This window comes from Mustela lutreola, chromosome 1, assembly GCF_030435805.1.
Source record: "Mustela lutreola isolate mMusLut2 chromosome 1, mMusLut2.pri, whole genome shotgun sequence".
Classification (NCBI taxonomy): domain Eukaryota; kingdom Metazoa; phylum Chordata; class Mammalia; order Carnivora; family Mustelidae; genus Mustela; species Mustela lutreola.
This window is the reverse complement of record NC_081290.1, coordinates 229397490-229415524: the sequence shown is the minus strand read 5'-3', so window position 1 is coordinate 229415524 and position 18035 is coordinate 229397490.

Below are 18035 nucleotides of genomic sequence, written 5' to 3'. Positions count from 1 at the left end.
CCGGCGGAGAACTGGGTTTTAGAAACTAGTTGGGACTACAGAAGTGCGTCCTACTCTGCGTGGAGCAGGCCCGGGGCTAGGGCTGTGTTTCTGAAGCAACTTCCCTGGGACTGGTTAGGTCAGTGCCCATCCCTCTCTGCACCCACCCCTTGGCCTTTCTGGCTGACAGCACACACACACACACCCCTCATTTCTAACTTGCTGGGTCAGGTGTTGAGGTTTCCATGGCTTCTGTTTGCCCGGACTCCAGGGGCCTCTGTCCCAAGCATAATCTCAAGGATAATCTAGCTCATCAGTAGAAGGGAAATACAGACTTAGTGACAAGGGGCTTGCCTTAAGTTCCCTAAAACACCTGGTACGCTTTGTCCATTCCTTGCAGCTGCCACCAAGTGGCCCCCATAGGCTGCCCCAGCCAGGCTGCAGGTACACCATGTACACATACATATCCGGGCCCACAGAGCCCACTGCAGGCTCTTGGCCATACAGATACCCTCTGCATGTGACTGCTAGTCCTCACTGCACACAGGGCTGGGACATATCACCCCACAGATTGTCACAACACACTCAGGAGACACCTGCACACACCATTCAGTAGCAGATACAAGTGAAATGACCATATACATCTTTGAGATGAGGCCAAAGACGTGACTGCCCCCATCCAGTTCACGCACATACGTGTGCTTCCTTGCACACACGGGAATGCACATGCAGCTTCCAAGCATGCAACACCAAATGCACAGACACTCCCGCAGAGCGTCATGGGAATGTCCTTGTGAACACAGGGTGGGACCCCCCACCATCTCCTCTCCCAGAGCATCAGGGTCAGTCAAAGCTCTGGGAAGTCATAAAAGCTGCAGAAAGGCAGTGGGGCTTTGGGTGGGGTTGTCTAGAAAGGGCCCAGTGAGGGACAGGGCTCCACTTAAGAGGCTGGAGACAGAGGCGTCCAGGGGCCAAGACTGTCCTTAGTTCTCCCACTCCAAGACACTCTGGCCACCACGGTCAGGACCATTCCAGGTGGCCTCTGTCCAGCTGGGATTCACCCTCCTCTGGATCTAACTTTCGGCGTACAGAGAAGCTAAATGAGTTGCCTGCAAACATTTGCATAAGGGGTCCTTCAGCCAGAGATCTCTTTCTGGCTCCCAGCTTCGGTAGAAACAGAAAGCATTTTGTAGTCAAACACACTTGGGCTCCAATATTGATTAGTGTCCTATTTTATTTTTAGCAGTGTGACCTTGAACAAGTTGCTTCAACTCTAGTCTCATCCGCAAAATGGGAATAATGCAATCCCATCAAATCTTCTATATCCTTCAAGACGGGATTAGTATCCCCATTTCATAGATACAGAAGTGAGGCTCAGAAGGGTGGGGCTGGTAAGCATTGGAGCTGATTTCTGAACCCAGATCTTTCAGGCTCCTGCCCACGATAGCTGATGGCCCCTATTGAATCAGACGGAGGATCCTGACTTCCCACTATCTGCACTAAATTGAGGGAAGCCAGGAGAAAGTCCCAGAATTCTTGAAGCCCAACCCTGAGCCCTCCTGACTAACCACCACCCCATACTCAGCTCTGTCTCCTGGATCAAGACCCAGGCATTAGCTAGGGCTGAAAACCCTGCCCTGGGAGGTGAGGGGAGGCATGAACTGGAGGCAAAGCCCTGGATTCAGAGTCAAGGGAGGCCTGGGGCAAGGCTGTACCCCTCCCTGTACCCCAGGCTCCCCATTTGTATGAGAGAAGTAGTTTAATTTACTGCCTCAGACATTAGAGACGTGAGAAAAAACCTTCTTCATCTTTAGAACCAGCTGAACTCCCCCCACCCTTTCCTCCTCCCTTCTTCTGTCCCGGGGCTCCTCAAGGGCCACTGGCCACCTGGGTTACCACTCCCCTCCAGAGGGGAGGAGGCTCTGGGCTGGGCTGGGCGGGCACACTCTTGGCTGCTGCTTGCTGTAGATGTTAATATATTTTCCTTCTCCTCAATTTCCCCCTGTGATTCTAGTTATCTGATCGCCCAGACGTGCTGGGGGCTTCCTGTTCACGGGCTTCTCAGCCTCTGCCTGACTGCCATTGGTCGGGGGTACACACCTTTCCATCCCCCACCCCTGCACACCGCCTGCTGGGGCGGGGGCACCCAGGCAGAAAGGACATGGGGGTGGGGGAAGCTGCAGTTCCAGTTCTGTTCATGCGGGCCTCTACCGACCCCTCCACCCACCTCTGCTTCCCTCCCTTGGGGCCAAGGCCTTGGTAGAGATGCTGTGGGGAGTCAGCTATTTCCGGGAGCCCTGGATGGGGAGACAGATGACGTGGATGGATGTAGGCCTTAGCCCCATCAGTAATTGTCTGTGTAATAGCAGATCATTGTTTTGCCCTTTCAGAGCCCCAGTCACCCCATCTGTGAGGGGTTGTACTAGGTAACCCCTACAGGCTTCTGGAACTCCAGAACTTGGGTCTTGGGATCTCCTTGACTCTTACCTGTGTCATAGGATGAACCATGGACATGGCGGACACTAGGAGGCCGTGAACACAGGCTTGTGGCGGCCTCAGCTTCTGCCCTAGTCCCTGGCCACCTGGTGGGGGAGAGAGTCTCCCGCCCCTGTTCCTCGGGTACCTCAGGGGAAGGATTGTGATTTCCAGAGGCTCAGGGAGTAGGCTTGAGGCGCTGGGGTCCACTGGGAGTTTTTTTTCCCTGGGTGTGCATAACAAAATGCCACGAGGCCTGTAGATGACAATGGAGGGCGTCAGTGCTGAGGGGCCCCTTTCAGCTCTCCATTGTCTAGTTGTAGTACTCACTCTCAGGAGACAGTGTTTGTGTTTCTGGGCCTTTTTCAACTCTATGAGAGAAACCCAACCCCAACCAGCTTCAACAGACAAAAAAACGATGGGCCCAGGCAGCCAGAGGAGAAACTAGGGTGGCTGGTGACCAGAAGGGACAGCTGTACTGCCTGGGGTTTGGGGCTGGGAGTCCCCCCGAGTGCTGTCAGACACTCATGATCTGTCTAGTTACTGCCACTGGTCTGAACTCTTTCTGGAAAGGCCGGTGAGGTAGTTTTTAATGGCACAGAGTCCTCTCATCCCAGGGCATACACTCCCCCTTTGAAATGTGACTCCATTCAGAGGTGAAGTTTATTTCCCCACCCCTTGCTCTGGACCAGCCTGTGGCTCACTTGGCCCCTTGGATGTGACAGCGTGAAGCTGTGCGTGTCCTGGAGCCCAGATATCAGGGACCTTGCAGCTTCTGTGTGCACCCCCCGGAGCCCAGCCCAACTGCTGGGGCTACTTACTGAGAGGGAGGCCCCGAGGCCACATGGAGAGAGGCCGGCCTGGACCCCCCTGCCCAGCAGAACTCAGGCCTGGCTGACCCACTGGTGAGATACAGCCATCTGAGAGCTGGCCAGGTGGCCCACAGGGCCAGGAGCATCAGTCAGCTGTCCCCATCAGCCACGATATTTTAACACAGTTTGTCACCTGGCAAGAGACACCTGAAGTGACCGGGCTTACCTGGCGAAAAGGCTAAAAAATGTGCATTTGTCTCAGGTCATTTCGGAATCTAGAATCGAACCATTCACCCTGTCATGTCTCTGAAGTCCTGGTCTCTGGAGGCCCCGTGAATGTCATCATTGCTCCAGGAACCTCACATGTTCAGCGACAGGCTCTGTCTGCCCAGGCAGCCAACAGGGGCTGCTCCAGAGTTGCCAAATGAGCGAATGGCCTCAGGCACCTCTGCTCACAAACCCATGGGGGAGGGAGCTCACTCCCTCCAGGACAACCTCTTCCCGTGATGAGAGAGCTCTACCTGCGAGAAGGTTCTCTGCCATCTAGAGCAGAGATCTAGGACTCCTCTTCCAGCCTCTACTCTTCCACAGGATGGCCTTAGGCACATAACAGTGGCCCCTGGGATTTGCAGAGCAGCACAACCTCCTTTAATAGCAAGTATTTTCATGAACACAGAAGGCGGCCCACCCTGTGCCCTTCAGGACCTGTTCCCACCAGGACCCCGAACAAGCACAGGGTCTGGGATCACACAGTTTGGGGTTTTAACCCCAACCTACCTCTGTATGGCCTTAGATAAGACACTGCCTGTCTCCGAGCCTCAGTCATCCCATCTGGAAAATAGGAGTAGTGACAGGTACTGCCTAGGGTTGCTGTGGGGCTTAAAGAGATGATATATGTCAAATGTTCTGCATGCAATCAGTCCTTGATAAAGGTTAGTTCCTTTTCTGCCAGGTACATAAACAGTTCCAGATGGAGAGCTCATTTGTACTTAGCATTCATGTCTATATAAATAATGTGCAGGTGGGGGAGGGATTGTCAGGTGGCTGGGGATTGGGGGGTGGGGGCATTCCTAGCAGTGGGAACAGCTGAAGCAAAGACAAGAGGGAGAAGTTTGGTTTCAGGGAAGGGTGAATCAGGGGCTAGGTGCTGCTGGCCTTGAGGGCAGCAGGAAGGAAAATGACCGGAGAGCACAGGCCCAAGCCACAGAGGCCCCTGAGTGCTGGCAAAGCGTGGCTTTGCCAAGGGCAGCCTGGAGAAGGTCTGAAGTAGGAGGGTTGAGGTCAGGTGTGGGATTCAAGTCTGGGCAGATTTTAGGGGAAGTGAGGTCAGGAGGAGAGGGGAGAGAGAATTCCTGGGAGCCCGAGAGGGGGACAGTTGTGGTGGGAGCAGGGACCATTTAGGTGCGTCCTGGGGAGGGAGAGTATGGCCACTCAGCATGGGCATACCTGTCATGGAGAGCCATGCCCCTGACCTTTTGGCAGGACCTGTTGGGAAGATCCCCTCTTCTGCCTTTTCAGTCTGGGAGCAGTTTGTGAGGGATGCCAGAGAAAACCTGACCTAGGTCTGCTGCCAGAGGGATGCAGGGTAGACCAGAAAGGGAAGTAATCTTACCCATTTCTCTGGTGGGAACTCAGAGAAGTCCCTTTCAAGATCCATCTGCTCAGTTTATGACCGATCCTGACGTCCAAGCTGAGCTTTACAGTTCTTTAAGCCTTGCCACAGTAATGGGCTCCTTTGAGACTTGTAGCTGCCTTGGGAGGGAGGGAGGCCGAGCAGAGAGGATTCTGTTTTTAAGATGGGGAGACCTAGGCCCAGAGAGGGCGAGTGACTTGCCCAAGACCACACAGCAAATGTACAGCAGAGCTGGGCAGGAACCTGGACCTCCTGCCTCCCACTCCCATTCTAGCCTCTTGCCACAGCACTGAGGGACTGGGCAAGATGTTCTCACTTACCTGCTCTGGGTGAAGAGTGAGCGGAGCCAGAGAGAGGTTGACAGCTGTCAGCAGACAACACTTAACCTAAACTGACAATTTAATTGTGAAAATGTGGACAAGGTACAGTTATATGTAAGGAAATCCAGACGGTCTGGGCCTCTGGGGAGCCTCAGCCAGCACCCCAGTTGCCAGGGAAACAGAGAGGATTGGAGATGATGTCATTAGACTCGGAGGCTGAGGTATGGGGGCTGGGCTACCCGGTCATCTCTTTGGGACCAGATGGGGCTGTGGGCCTGGCCAAGGGCTGGTTAACTATTTCCCTTACAAATAGGGCAAACGGGAGCTCCGGAGCAGGGTGGTGACTTATCCAAGGTTACACAGGGAGTCAGGGACTGAGCTCCCCTCCTTAGGTGACCACATCTATTCACCTAGCAGGCTGCAGGGCCTGGTCAGAGTCATCTGAGTCCCCATGTCCAGCACAGGGCTTTGCAAAGAGCAGAACTCAACTCTGTAGTGAGGGCTACTCGGTCCCTTTATAGAATGGGGGGCCCAGGCCACTTCCGGAGGTGACACCTGTGAAGTCAGAGTAGCTTGAGATGGGGAGAAACCCTGGGCACTCACCCAGAGCAGTGCTCTCTGGTTCAGGGGACACTGAGGTTAGAAAGAGCAGTGACCAAGCCAAGATCACCAGCCGGTTGGGGCAGCACTGGGCTGACCCTGAGTCATGCCCCCTGGGTATCACACCTTCTATGTGCCTGACTCAGGGAGGAGTGGTCCCTTTCACTGCAGCCCCTTCAGCCCCGGGCCAGAGACCTGGGCCTTGGGAAGTCTCTATTGTCTAGAGCATCTTCTCTGAATCCCCAGCTCCTGACCCAAGCCTGATTAGAGATCAACCAAATCATTAGTAACAACGCTAACTGCTCTTAGCCTTGCCCCTACTGGGTGCCTGGCTCTATGCTCCCTCTCTCCAAAATTTACAACTCTGTGGGCTGGGAGTCACTATTCTCAGCAGTCCAGGAAACAGAGGCTGAGAAGGGGTGTGTGGGTGGGTGTCACACACCGTCCTGCACAGAGCCAGAAAATCAAAAGCTGAGACTTATACCCCAGGTCATTCAGCATCTAAAAACTGTGGCTGCCTTCTCTGGCTCTTGGATCCTCCCACACTGGACCCTTAGAGGAGGGGAAGGCTGAGTGTTTGCCTGTCCAGCCTTCCTCCCACTTCTTTTTTTTCCCCTAAAGATGTATTTATTTGTTTGAGAGAGAGAGAGAGAGAGTGTGTGCCTGCACAGAGAGGCGGGGAGGGGCAGAAGAAGAGAGAGAAGCAGACGCCTTGCTGAGCAGGGAGCCCTATGGATGAGGGGCTCCATCCCAGGGCCCCAGGATCATGAACTGAGCCAAGGCAGATGCTCAACTGACTGAGCCACCCACGTGCCCCATCTCCCTCCCACTTCTGATGGTAAAAGCACCCATCCCTTGCCATGCCCCCTACTCCCGCTTTCTGAGTTTCTAGTGAACAATCATGGAGACCAGTAATTTGCTAGAAGGCCTGGCCTTTTGGAGAATTCCATCTTCCTAGCCACATTATATGACCCAAAGGGGCCAAACTGAGCTGTTGTCCTCAATTTGCATAAATAGGTTCTGGGAAGGAGCACTTAGCTCCCCCTTGGAATGCAAACTCTAGAAGGTGTGATTCTCCAGAGCTTCCAGCAACCAGATTCCCTGCCTTGTGAGGAAGACCAGGAGAATGAGGAAGAGGAGAAACAGGTAGGGGGGTGGGGGAGGTCATTTGAGTCCCTGATCACACCCTTGTCCCTCCCAGGTGTGCGGGCCGGGGAATCCATGTTTCTTAGATTCCTTGGAAGTGCATCTTTATCTAGGCTCTTGAAGTAGGAGCCGTCCTGACTCATACTTCTGCGGTGTGCTATGCTGTTGTGATAGAAGGTACAGGATTAATAGAAGTGTAATAAAAGATTAATAGAAGTTCTTGTTCTCCAGGAACTAACAATCTGGGTAGGACAGAGGTAGGAGAGTACAGTTCTGGGTTCTATCCCTACTCTGCTTCAGACTTGCCCTGTGTTCCTTCCTCTCACTGGACTTTAACTTCCCTACCTTCCACATAGGCAGGGGTGAGGGTGGGAGGTGGATATTGGGTGCAGTGTTCTGCAAGATCCCCTCCAGATCTATATAAAACAAAAAACATACTGAGATACCCATTCACCCTTTTAAAGTATACAGTTCAATGTTTTTTGGTTTTTACAACCATCCCCACTATCTGATACAAGAACATTTCCATCACCCCAAAAAGAAATCCCACACTGATCACTCCCCCATTCCACTCACCGCCCCCACCCCTAGCAACTGCTAATTTTCTTTTTGTTTCTATAGATTTTCCTATTCCAGACATTTCAAGTTTATTTTCAAGTTCATCCATGTTTTGGCATATATCAGTACTTCTTCATGTCTTCTTATAAGGGGATAGTATTTCATTGTATGGCCATACCCCATTTTGTTGATCTGTTCATCAGTTGATGGACATTTGGGTTGTTTCCACTTTTTGGCTATTATGAATAATGCCACCAAGAATGGTCACATACAAGCTTTGTATGAAATGTATGCTTTCAATTCTCTTGCATATCTACCTAGGAGTAAAATTGCTGGATTATGGGGTAGCTCTATATGACTTTTGGTGAACTGCCAGATTGTTTTCCACAGCGGCTGCACCTTTTTACATGTCTTCCAGCAGGGTATGAAGTTTCCAGTTTTTCCACATCCCTGCCAGCACTTACTGTTTTCTCACTTTTTTATTTTGGCCATCCTAATGGATATGAAGTGGTTTCTCATTGTAGTTGTGATTTGCATTTCCCCGGTAACTAATGATGTTGAGCAACTTTTCCTGGGCTTCTTGGCCTTTTGTAGATCTCTTTCAGAGAAATACATATTCAAATCTTTGCTCATTTAAAAAATTGGGTTATCTTTTTAAAAAAATATTGTTGAATTGTAGGAATTCTTTATATACATTGGATACTATAGGATGTATATCTTTTTTTTTTTATTTGACACAGAGAGAGAGAGATCACAAGTAGATAGAGAGGCAGGCAGAGAGAGAGAGAAAGGGAAGCAGGCTCCCCACTGAGCAGAGAGCCCGATGTGGGGCTCAATCCCAGGACCCTGAGATCATGACCCTAGCCAAAGGCAGAGGCTCAACCCACTGAGCCACCTGGGCACCCCTAGGATGTTGTATCTTTACTGGATACATTACTTGCACATGTTTTCTCCCATTAAGTAGGTTGTCTTTTCACTTTCTTAATAGTATCTTTTTGAAGCACGAATTTTTAAAATTATTATAAAGTCCAGTTTCCCTACCTTTCCCTTTGGTTGCTTGTGTTTTTGGTGTATATCTAAGAAATTATTGTCTTATCCAGGGCTGCAAAGATGCATACCTGTGTGTTTTTCTAAGGGTTTTCTAGCTTTAGCTTTCTCTAAGAGTTTAAGTTTAGTTTTCTAAGCGTTCAGTGTTTCTGAGTTTTCTAGCTTTAGCATTTTGAGTTAATCTTTGTCAATGGTGAGAGTTTGGGGTCTAACTTCATGCTTTTGCATGTGGATATCCAGTTGTCCCAGCATGGTTTATTAAAAAGACTTTCTGTTCCCCCTTGAATTGTCTTGGTTCTCTTGTCAAAAATTAGTGGACCATAAATGTATGGTTTTATTTACATAATTATCTTTTAAGTGACATCCAAGAAGCAAGTTATAGTAAGGTCTGCATAGTCACAACTATGTGAAAGGTCGTGTGGAAGAGGGAGGAAAACAAGTGAGAAATGTGTAATCTGTGGGCTGGACCAAGCACCCAACTCTTGGTTTTGGCTCCAATCATGATCTCAGTGTCCTGGGATCGGGCCCCACATTGAGCTCTGCACTTGGCATGGAGTCTGCTTGAGATTCTCTCTGCCCCTCCTGCTCCAGCTCTTTCTCTCTCTCAAAAACAAAACAAAACAAAACAAACAAACAAACAAACAAAAAACCACAATAACACAATATATTATCCTGAACACATTCTCCCTTTCCTTTCCTTCCTTCTCCTTTCCTTTTCTTTTTTCTTTTTATTTATTGATTTATTTTTTGAGTAGGCATCACACCCAGCATGGGGCCTGAACTCATGACCCTGAGATAAAGAGTTGTATGCTCTGCCAACTCATCCAGCCAGGCACCCCCGAGCAATTCTCATTGGAAAAAATACGAGTATCTGGATATCCCTGAGCCTCAGCTCATCTTCTGTCACATCTAAGCCCTAGAACTGGTGTAAGGCTCAAAATGAGAAGGAGGAATCAGAAGGGGGTTCCAGATGGAGTCAGGGACACAAGTGATGGTTTGGAAGCTAGGAAGTGTTGGGGGTGATGTTGGGGGTGGGGAGCAGTGAGAAGTCTGTAGAGGGTTGGGAGGTAGTGTTGAAAGACTGTCTCTCTTGTCCTTAGGTTAGTGGAAAACCAAGGCTCTGGTGCCTGAGTCATAGCACAGCTCAGAAGACACCTCCCATGTCCCCCTCGGGAGCCCCATGGCAGAGAGGCCCAGCTAGGCCATCCAACGAGGCCTCCCAGCCATTGGACACATGACCTGGACACTGTTGGCTCTGCTCTCAGGCTGGGTGCAGTGGGGCTGTGCGAGAGAGCAAGGTGTTTGGGGTCCAGCAGGGGTGGGGTGGGAGTGAGAGACTTCTATTTCTTACTTTGTGGTTAAGTGAGCAAAACATGCAGACGCTCAGGGAGAAGAATGTGCAGAAGGAGAGTAAGAAGAAACTACCGTTTGTGGGGGCCTACGCCCCGGAGGCACCTGGGGTCTTTCATCTCAGCTCCCAACAGCCCAGAGAAACTGGAGTTAGGTTCATCCCCATTCCCCAGAACCCCAAAAGAAGGATCCATCTGCCTAGGTCACGGGGTGAAACAGCGCTACGTTTTGAGCCCTGTTCCATCTGCCCTAAAGCGCATCCTATTCCCTTGGGGCCCTAGCTACCCCGGAGGGAGGAAAAAAGAGGGCAGGATAGAAAGAGGCCCAGCTTGGGGAGAGTCACACAGAGAGGAAAATAAAGAGAAGCAAAAAAAAAAAAAAAAAAAAAAAAAACCAACAAGAATGGAAAGAGCGTGAGGCCACAGCCGAGGGCTGGAGCGGGTCCTCGGGGAGCAGCGGAGGGCGGGGATGGCCGGAAACCGGCTCACTGAACCTGGAGCCAAGAACCAGGCTTTGGCCTGAGACCTGGTGGAAAAGCTCTCACCTCAAGATATAGGAGTGGGGGGAGCTGGCGTGGAGGGGGGCAGGGTGCGAGATCTGCCGGGGAGGAGGGCAAGGGGGCCGGATGGCCAGGTCCTGCCAAGCAGGGCTCTTCACACATCGTCCAGCTCCAGTAACCGTGGCTGCCCGGGCTGGCAGGCCCTTGCTCCTGGACGTGCAGAGCAGCAGGCTCAGAGGCCGGGAGGGAGGGAGCCATGACCAGGCCTTCCGGGAGCTCGGGTTGTTCCTAGTACAGACGTGTTAATGTGGCCTGCAAAGAGTGGGGGCTGTAGCTTTTTATCTGAACTTGGACACTGAAGAGTGAGCAGGGACAAGCAGGCACAGATAGGCATGGTCCCCAGCCTCTAAGGCCCTGCATGGTCAGGCCTGGCCTGTTCCTCCCATGCTTTTCTTTCCAGTGCCCATGATAGTCACAGTCATGAAAGAAATTCTTCACTGGGTGTTTGTTTGACTGTTTAAAAGTCTATCTCCTTGGGCACCTGGGTGGCTCAGTGGGTTAAGCTGCTGCCTTCAGCTCAGGTCATGATCTCAGGGTCCTGGGATCGAGTCCCGCATCGGGCTCTCTGCTCAGCAGGGAGCCTGCTTCCCCCTCTCACTCTGCCTGCCTCTCTGCCTACTTGTGATCTCTCTCTGTTCAAATAAATAAATAAAATATTTAAAAAAAAAAGTCTATCTCCTTTGCTAAGGGCAGGGCTGGGTCTGACTTGCCCACTCTTGTATCCTGAACACCCAGCCAAAGGCCCCACCACATCAGTGGGTAAATCAGTTCCCGGCCCGCCCCCCCGTACAGTCACCCACTTGTGTCCCAGCCTGTAATTTGGGGTTCTCTCCTATACAAGGAAAGGAAAGGAAGCTAGTCCTAAAGAGAGGAGCCTTCCAAGTACACGGTGTGCTTCTGATTTCTGCCTCGGGATCCAAACTGTGCAGGGAAGAGTCTGTGCGCCCATCCTTTCCCTTCCCCAGCCTCTAGACTAGCTTGGGGCCCGAAGGTGGGGCTCTAGCTGGGTTTACTGATGAGCCATCCCAGTGTGAATAGCATCATGGTGGATCCCAAGAGATCCAAGCCGAAAGAAATTCTAGAGATTGTGAGATAACATGCCAAGTGCAGGCCCTGGGGTATTGTAGGCACAAAAATTATCAGTGTTTCTTCTTTTGGAGGTCCTCTTGTCCAACCAACCATATTTCCTTTGTTGGCGCTGTTATTTCTTAGATGCCATTCAGTGGGTTGCAAAGTTGTGCAACCATCACCACTATCTAATTCTAGAACATTTTCATCAACCTGGGAAGAAACCCTGTCAGCCAGCTGCCGTCTCATCGCCAGCCAGCAGCCTGGAGCCCAGGCCTCCTGACACTCAGTGTGCCTGGTTGGGCAGCATGTCTGGGTTCTCTCTGGACCCCCCACTCGGGCATTATCTGGTGCCTAACATGAAAGAGCTGTGTAGCAAAGGCCGAAAAGGTAGGACAAGACTATACCATCTCTAGCTATGTCCTTAAAGACTCAGAGCCCGGCTGCGCCCACAATGGAGCTGAGGTTCTTTTGAGACACACCTGGACAAAACACCCTAGACTGGACGGCTTCAACAGCATACACTTATATTCCTCACAACTCTGCGTGCTGCACAGTCCAAGATCAAGGTGCTGACAGATTGCTTCTTGGTGAGGGCCCACTTCTCCACCTGCAGATGGCCACCGGCTCTTTGTGTGCTCACGTGACCTCTTCAGGCGCGCACGGGGTGGAGGGGGAAAGAGATGGAGAGAGTGAGCTCTGATCTCTCTTCCTCCTGTAAAGACACGAATCTCATCATGGGGGCCCCACCTTCATGACCTCATCTAATTACCTCCTAAGGGCCCTACCCCACATACCATCATGCTGGGGGGTAGGGACTAAACATATGAACTTGGGGGGATGGGGAGGGGTGTGGACATGTACATCCAGTCTGTCTTATAAATGGCAAGTTGAGGTCCAGAAAGGTTATCTGGGAACAAGAGGCACACCATTGCTGCCCCCTTGGTGTCCTGTCAGGGGAGGCTGGAGTGGGCTCAACGTGGGCATGAGGAAGCTGGGGCCAGACCTCCCAGGTTTGCCATTGTTCTTAGGGCCCCAGAAAGCACAGCTGGTCTCTGAGCCCAGCCTCTACCCCTTCCTGCAGTAATTTAGCCGCTTTCACATTCCATGCCTTAGCCAAAGTGGAAAAAGAAAGAAAGGGAAAAAGGCAGTGCTCTTTTTAAAAAATGGCCTTAGCTCTGTGAGCTCCAACATGGAAACGGCTGTCCATGACGTCATGGCCTGAGGCCCTCTGGGCAACATTACTGACACTTCATAAGGTGGGCCGGGCCCAGGGTCCACACAGTTCTCTTGCCAGAGCTGTGTGAGCTCGCAGGCAGGCACAGGCTCCATCTACAAGCCTGGGCCAGACCCCCTGAGCCAGGGCGAAGCCAGGCACTGGGCAAGTAGGGGGCACCCCAGAGTAAGAGCCCAGTTCAGTATCTCCCTCTACGGCACCCATGGGGTCTTTAAGATCCACCTCTCATGATCGATGGTACCCTTGAGACACACAGAGGACAAGCACTCTGGTTGGCATCTTTCCATGGGGGAGTGGAGTGCAGAGCGGGGTAGTGCCCTGCACATGGTCCCAAAAGCCAGCGAGTGATGGGGAGTTGGACCCCGGTCCTCTGATTTGAAATTCTATGGCTCACTTGAAAGGATAGGGCATGGTCTTTGCCCATAGGAAGCCGACGCACTGATAAAGGCTATGGGGGGACTACTAGGTCAAGTTCCAGTCTCCATTTTACAGTGGAGGAAACTGAGGGGGCAGGGACAGGCCCAAGGTCATACAGTTGATCCACAGACCTGGCAGGGTTGGTAGTGGGCTCTAGACTTCTAGCTGGGAGTCTTTCCTCCTATATCCTGTATTTAAACAGTTCCGTTTGGGCGGAAGCTGTGCTGTTCCAGAAGAGACACCAGGCCTTTCCCTCCTCCGGTCTAAGGCGTAGGATCTGCTGTCAAGGCTTATTCCTCAGGGAACAGCTTTTGGCAAAAGGAGGCAAGGTATTGATTATAGCTGGGGCTGGGGGAGTGTGGCTGAGGCCCCAGGGAGAGAAAAGGGATGGGAACAGGCAATCGAAGTTTCTTGGAAAAACAAACCAAAGGGATATTTATTTTGCTTTTGCTTGTCTGTGTTTTCTAATTTTTCTGCACTTGTATAATTCATTTTTCATACCTGAAAGTGATGAACTATTTAATTGAAAATGGTCTGGGATTCCAGGGCTGCCTCAGTCCTGACTGGTTATGTGAACTTGAATGGGTCCCTATCTCTCTCTAGGCCTTTCTTAGAAATGCCAGTAATAACGTTGCCCCATGAGAAGTCAATGAATCAAAAAGGTTCTCTGGCTCAGGACACAGCTCTCTTGCCTGGTCATCAGAGATACTGACCCAACCAAAGAAAAGAATGCAGCAACCCAGGAATGAGGTGTCCAGAGAAAAGCCAAGGTTCAGAGAAGCCCACGTTGGCCGTGTGTATGTCCAACGCTGTCCAGAAGGGAAGAGTCACTGTCTGAGGGACATGCCCATCTGGGTCCCCAAAGAGGGTCTCTCTCCTCAGAGTGGAAATGGGTCCTCAGGCTTCACCAAGGCCTGTATGAAGAACCCTCTGCACTAGTTGTCCTCCCCACTTTGGTCATCTTCTAGGCCCATCAGAAACAGTTTCCCAGAGACTGGGCTGCCAGGAGGGGAGGAGACCAAGGAGGGGATGGAGAGCACTCCTGTCCGTGGAAAGGGAGATTGTTCTGTGTCAGTTGTAACAGTGATGGGAGGAAGCATCGATCTTGAGGGACATGCTCAGGGCCAGCCTGTTTGACCTCTCTGGGGGTCTTGAGAAAGCTCAATGTCAGGACTGGCCAAGTGAGGGCCAGAAGCCAGGCTGGTCTATCACCCAGGACCCACCACCAGTGAAAGGGTTAAATGATTTTAATATGTGTACAGTGTTTAGAATAGTGCTTGGCATAAAAGAAGTTGCTAATAAAAACCGCTAGGTGAAAGTTAACCATGGCCTGTCTGGCCATCAGTGTGGAATAGGAAGTCTAAAGGGAAAAGGCTCTTTTGACCCCTGCCCTCCACCCAGTTGGGGTCCATCTCCAGGAGGCTCACACCAGCTCTGCCCCCTCTCAGGCACTGAGAGGGCACCCAGCTGACTGTTTTGAAATGCAGTCTCACTTTCTGGTCTTCCCCTACCAACTCCCCTCTGATGTCTGGGCCCAACGGAGGAATCGTCGGCTCCCCATCCCTGAGTTATCTCTGTCCCCACCAGCCATCACTGACCTCCTATCAGCACAGAGCTAAACCTCTGTGGCCAGTGTCAGGCTGGAAGGTACCCAGTATTTGCCTCACCTGCCCTTCTGCTAAAGCACACATGGGGAAACTGAGGGCCAAAGAGGGAGAGGGACCCCCTTCCACTTCTTGTGTCCAGTTTGCATGGCCAGGGAGCTGGTGGCTGGGCTGGAGCTGGACCCAGGCCCCAGGGCTTTCTCCCAGCCTCCTCTGCTCTTCGGAGGTCCCCAGAGATAGCTTAGGAGACTGTGCTCCCCCCTTCTTTTGTAGCCACACCTCACCTGGTCTTCGTTTGCTCCATCCTCTGTGGCTCTGTCTGGGATAATTCTCACCGAACAGGGTCGGCCCCCCAGGGAGCAGGGCTAATGAGCTTCAGATGTCTGGGCCAAAATGCTGGTGCTGCTTGCGGAGGCCTGGCTGGTGGTGGTGGCGGGCTGTCTTCCCTCCTCAGCTCTTAACTTCCCCTTGGCTGCAGCAGGTGCCACTGTTTCTCCCCGGGGTCCCTAGCTGGGGTGGCTATTTAAAGATCTGGAAACGGACAGGGAGGCTGGAGGACAAAGGCATTTTTAGCATTTGGGAACTGTTTCTTCTTCTTTCCAACCTTCTCTGGGTCCCAAGCTGGTCTTCGCGCTGAAGTAGCTCCAGGGAGGGGCCCAGCTCCGGGCCACTCTGGGCCATCTTTTCCCCCGCTCACAGGAACCCTGCCAGGCTAGCACTGTCTCCATCCACGTGACAGATGAAGAAGGGAGGTACAGAGAGGCCAAGTGCCTTGTGCAAGGTCACACAGTCCCTGAATGGCCAAGTCGGGGTTCTAGCCCACCTCTGCCAGAGCCCACGCTCTTCCCTAGGGCAAACTAACATGCTTCCAGAAGACCAAGATGGTGTGTTGTGGCTTCAGAACTGCATGAATGGTGTGGGTCTGTGGGCTGCCCTGGGGTTTCAGATACGGAGGCTACCTTTGCGCCTGACTCCATCCTCCATCTTAATGAGACAGCAGATTTCACATTTTCAAAATGGGGATCATTATCTTAAATTCAAGTAAGGTAATACGAGTTGCTATCATAACATTTGCAGCCATGCCCTGGGAGCCAGACCCTCTGCTGGAGACTTTCTGTGGGCTACCTATTAAGAGCTGAGATTCCAGAGCTCTGCCACTTCCTAGCTGTGTGACCTTGGGCAAGTAGCTTTACCTCTCTGTGCCTCCATTTCCTCATCTGTGAAATGAGGATCATATTAGCTCCTGTCTCACAGAGTGCTGAAATTAGGTTAGTTAATTTTTGTAAAGGGCTTAGAAGGCTGGCGGGCATAGGGTACACACCAAGCATATGTGTTCATGGGTAGTGGGCTCCATTTTGTGAGACTGGCCTTAGAATTTTCCCTGAAGTGCAGACGTGGAAACAGGTTGCAGCACAGGGATTCTCAAACTTAGCGTGCATCAGAACTACCTGGAGAGTTCATGAAAAGATTAAACTCTGGGAAATGCTGGCAGAGTTTCTGGTTCTGAAAGTCTGGGTTGGGGCTGAGAATGGGCATTTCTGGCCTGTTCCCCCATGGGGCTGGTGCTGCTGGGGCAGGGTCCACATGGTGAAAGCCTGGAGCTGAGCTCTAGTGGAACTGAGCAGGGTCCCCATCAGGCTAGGGCCAGCGTGGGCTGGCAACCCAGCACCCCCACCAACGATTTGATATGCAAGTGACTCAGTGAGTCCGGAAAGCAGAAAGGGGTTTGGACCAGGATCCCCATGTTTCTAGTCTTGAATTCGCTCCCAACTCCCCATGGGACTTAACCGAGTCCTCTTTCCCCTGCAGCCTTGGTTTTCTCCTCAGGCCCACAGGGGTCTCGGTAATCCTTGTTCCCAGGGCTCTGTGAAGAAGAAAAATGGCCTGATGTCACTCGGGCACCTGACACCCACAGCAAGAATGGTGAGAGTGTCACTACCTCCTTCACTGCCCGCCCTTTCCTCTCCCTTCACTGAGGGCCGTAGCTCATCCCCTTGACTTCTTTCTGGAAGCTGAGCTGGGAAGATGGCGGCCACACTGTCCCCCAGGCCCTGGGCAGTGTGCTTGCTGTGGCCGCAGACTGCATAAAGGGGCCTGTGTTCTGGCCGCTCACCTCCCACTGTGCGCCCAGTGGTTTTCTATTTCAGTTGCTGTAAAAATATCACCTTTGATCTCAGCTTGTGGCTCTTAAAAAAAGAAGAAACCACCAACAGGCTGGATTTTCATTCTCCCTGGCCCCTTCTCCCTCTCACCTCCGCTCCCTACTCCCCTCCCCTCTCCTCCCGCTTTTGCTCCCTATGGATCCCCTCTTCTTGGGAGCACAGCACCCCAGCGTGGATGACCATTTTAGCCATCAGCTTAGGGCTCTGAGGGCCTCGCCGAGGTCCCTATCCTGGGCTGTTTGCTGGAGGTACAGGGTACATGGGGGTGTGTGTGGAGACTGTCCCTTCCCCTCCCCTCCTGTGGCCAACAGCCTCCGCCATTCCCTGTCTGTGCTTCTCCAGCCACGCTGTCAGACACATAGTACCAGGCATAGCTCTGCACCATGAAGGCTGGGCTTTTCCCCATCTTAGAATGAGAACAGCTAGTGGGGCCTCAAAATTCATATCGCACCATCAACTCCGCCCAGACAGCAGCCCAGGTTTGCCTGGAGGAGTAGCTTTTAGGCCTGATGGGTCTAACATCCCACCTCCTGGCTCAGGAGGCACACAGGCACCCCCCACCCCCACCCCAAGCACAATCACATAACTCCTTGCCCCTTTCCTCTCTATAAACTGGGCATTTGTACCCACAGGCAACCCCCACCCCCCACCCACCTACCCACACACACACAGACTCTGGCCTTTCCGAGACATTCTTGGGCCTCCTCACACTGAGGCCTCTGAGCCAGGAAATCCCCTTCTCACCCATTGGGTTCCTCTTGCCTTGTCACCCCCACCATCCAGTGACGTCATCTGCAAGGGCCCCACTCTGACAGGGGACCAGAGAAACACTCCCCCCCCCCCCAAGGAGTTTGGTGGTTGATAGGCATTTTGTGCCCATGGAGAGGGCAAACATGCCTCAAACCTGACTCACACAAAGCTTTTCACTGTCATGACATTTTTCTTTGGTTTCAGCGTTTAGAGAAAGAGAAAAAATAGCACTCCTTTGACAAACACTCCTCCCCAGGTCACCTGCGCCTAGCCCTGTGCTGACATGGCCACTGGCCTTCCTCAGGAGCCCTTCTCCAA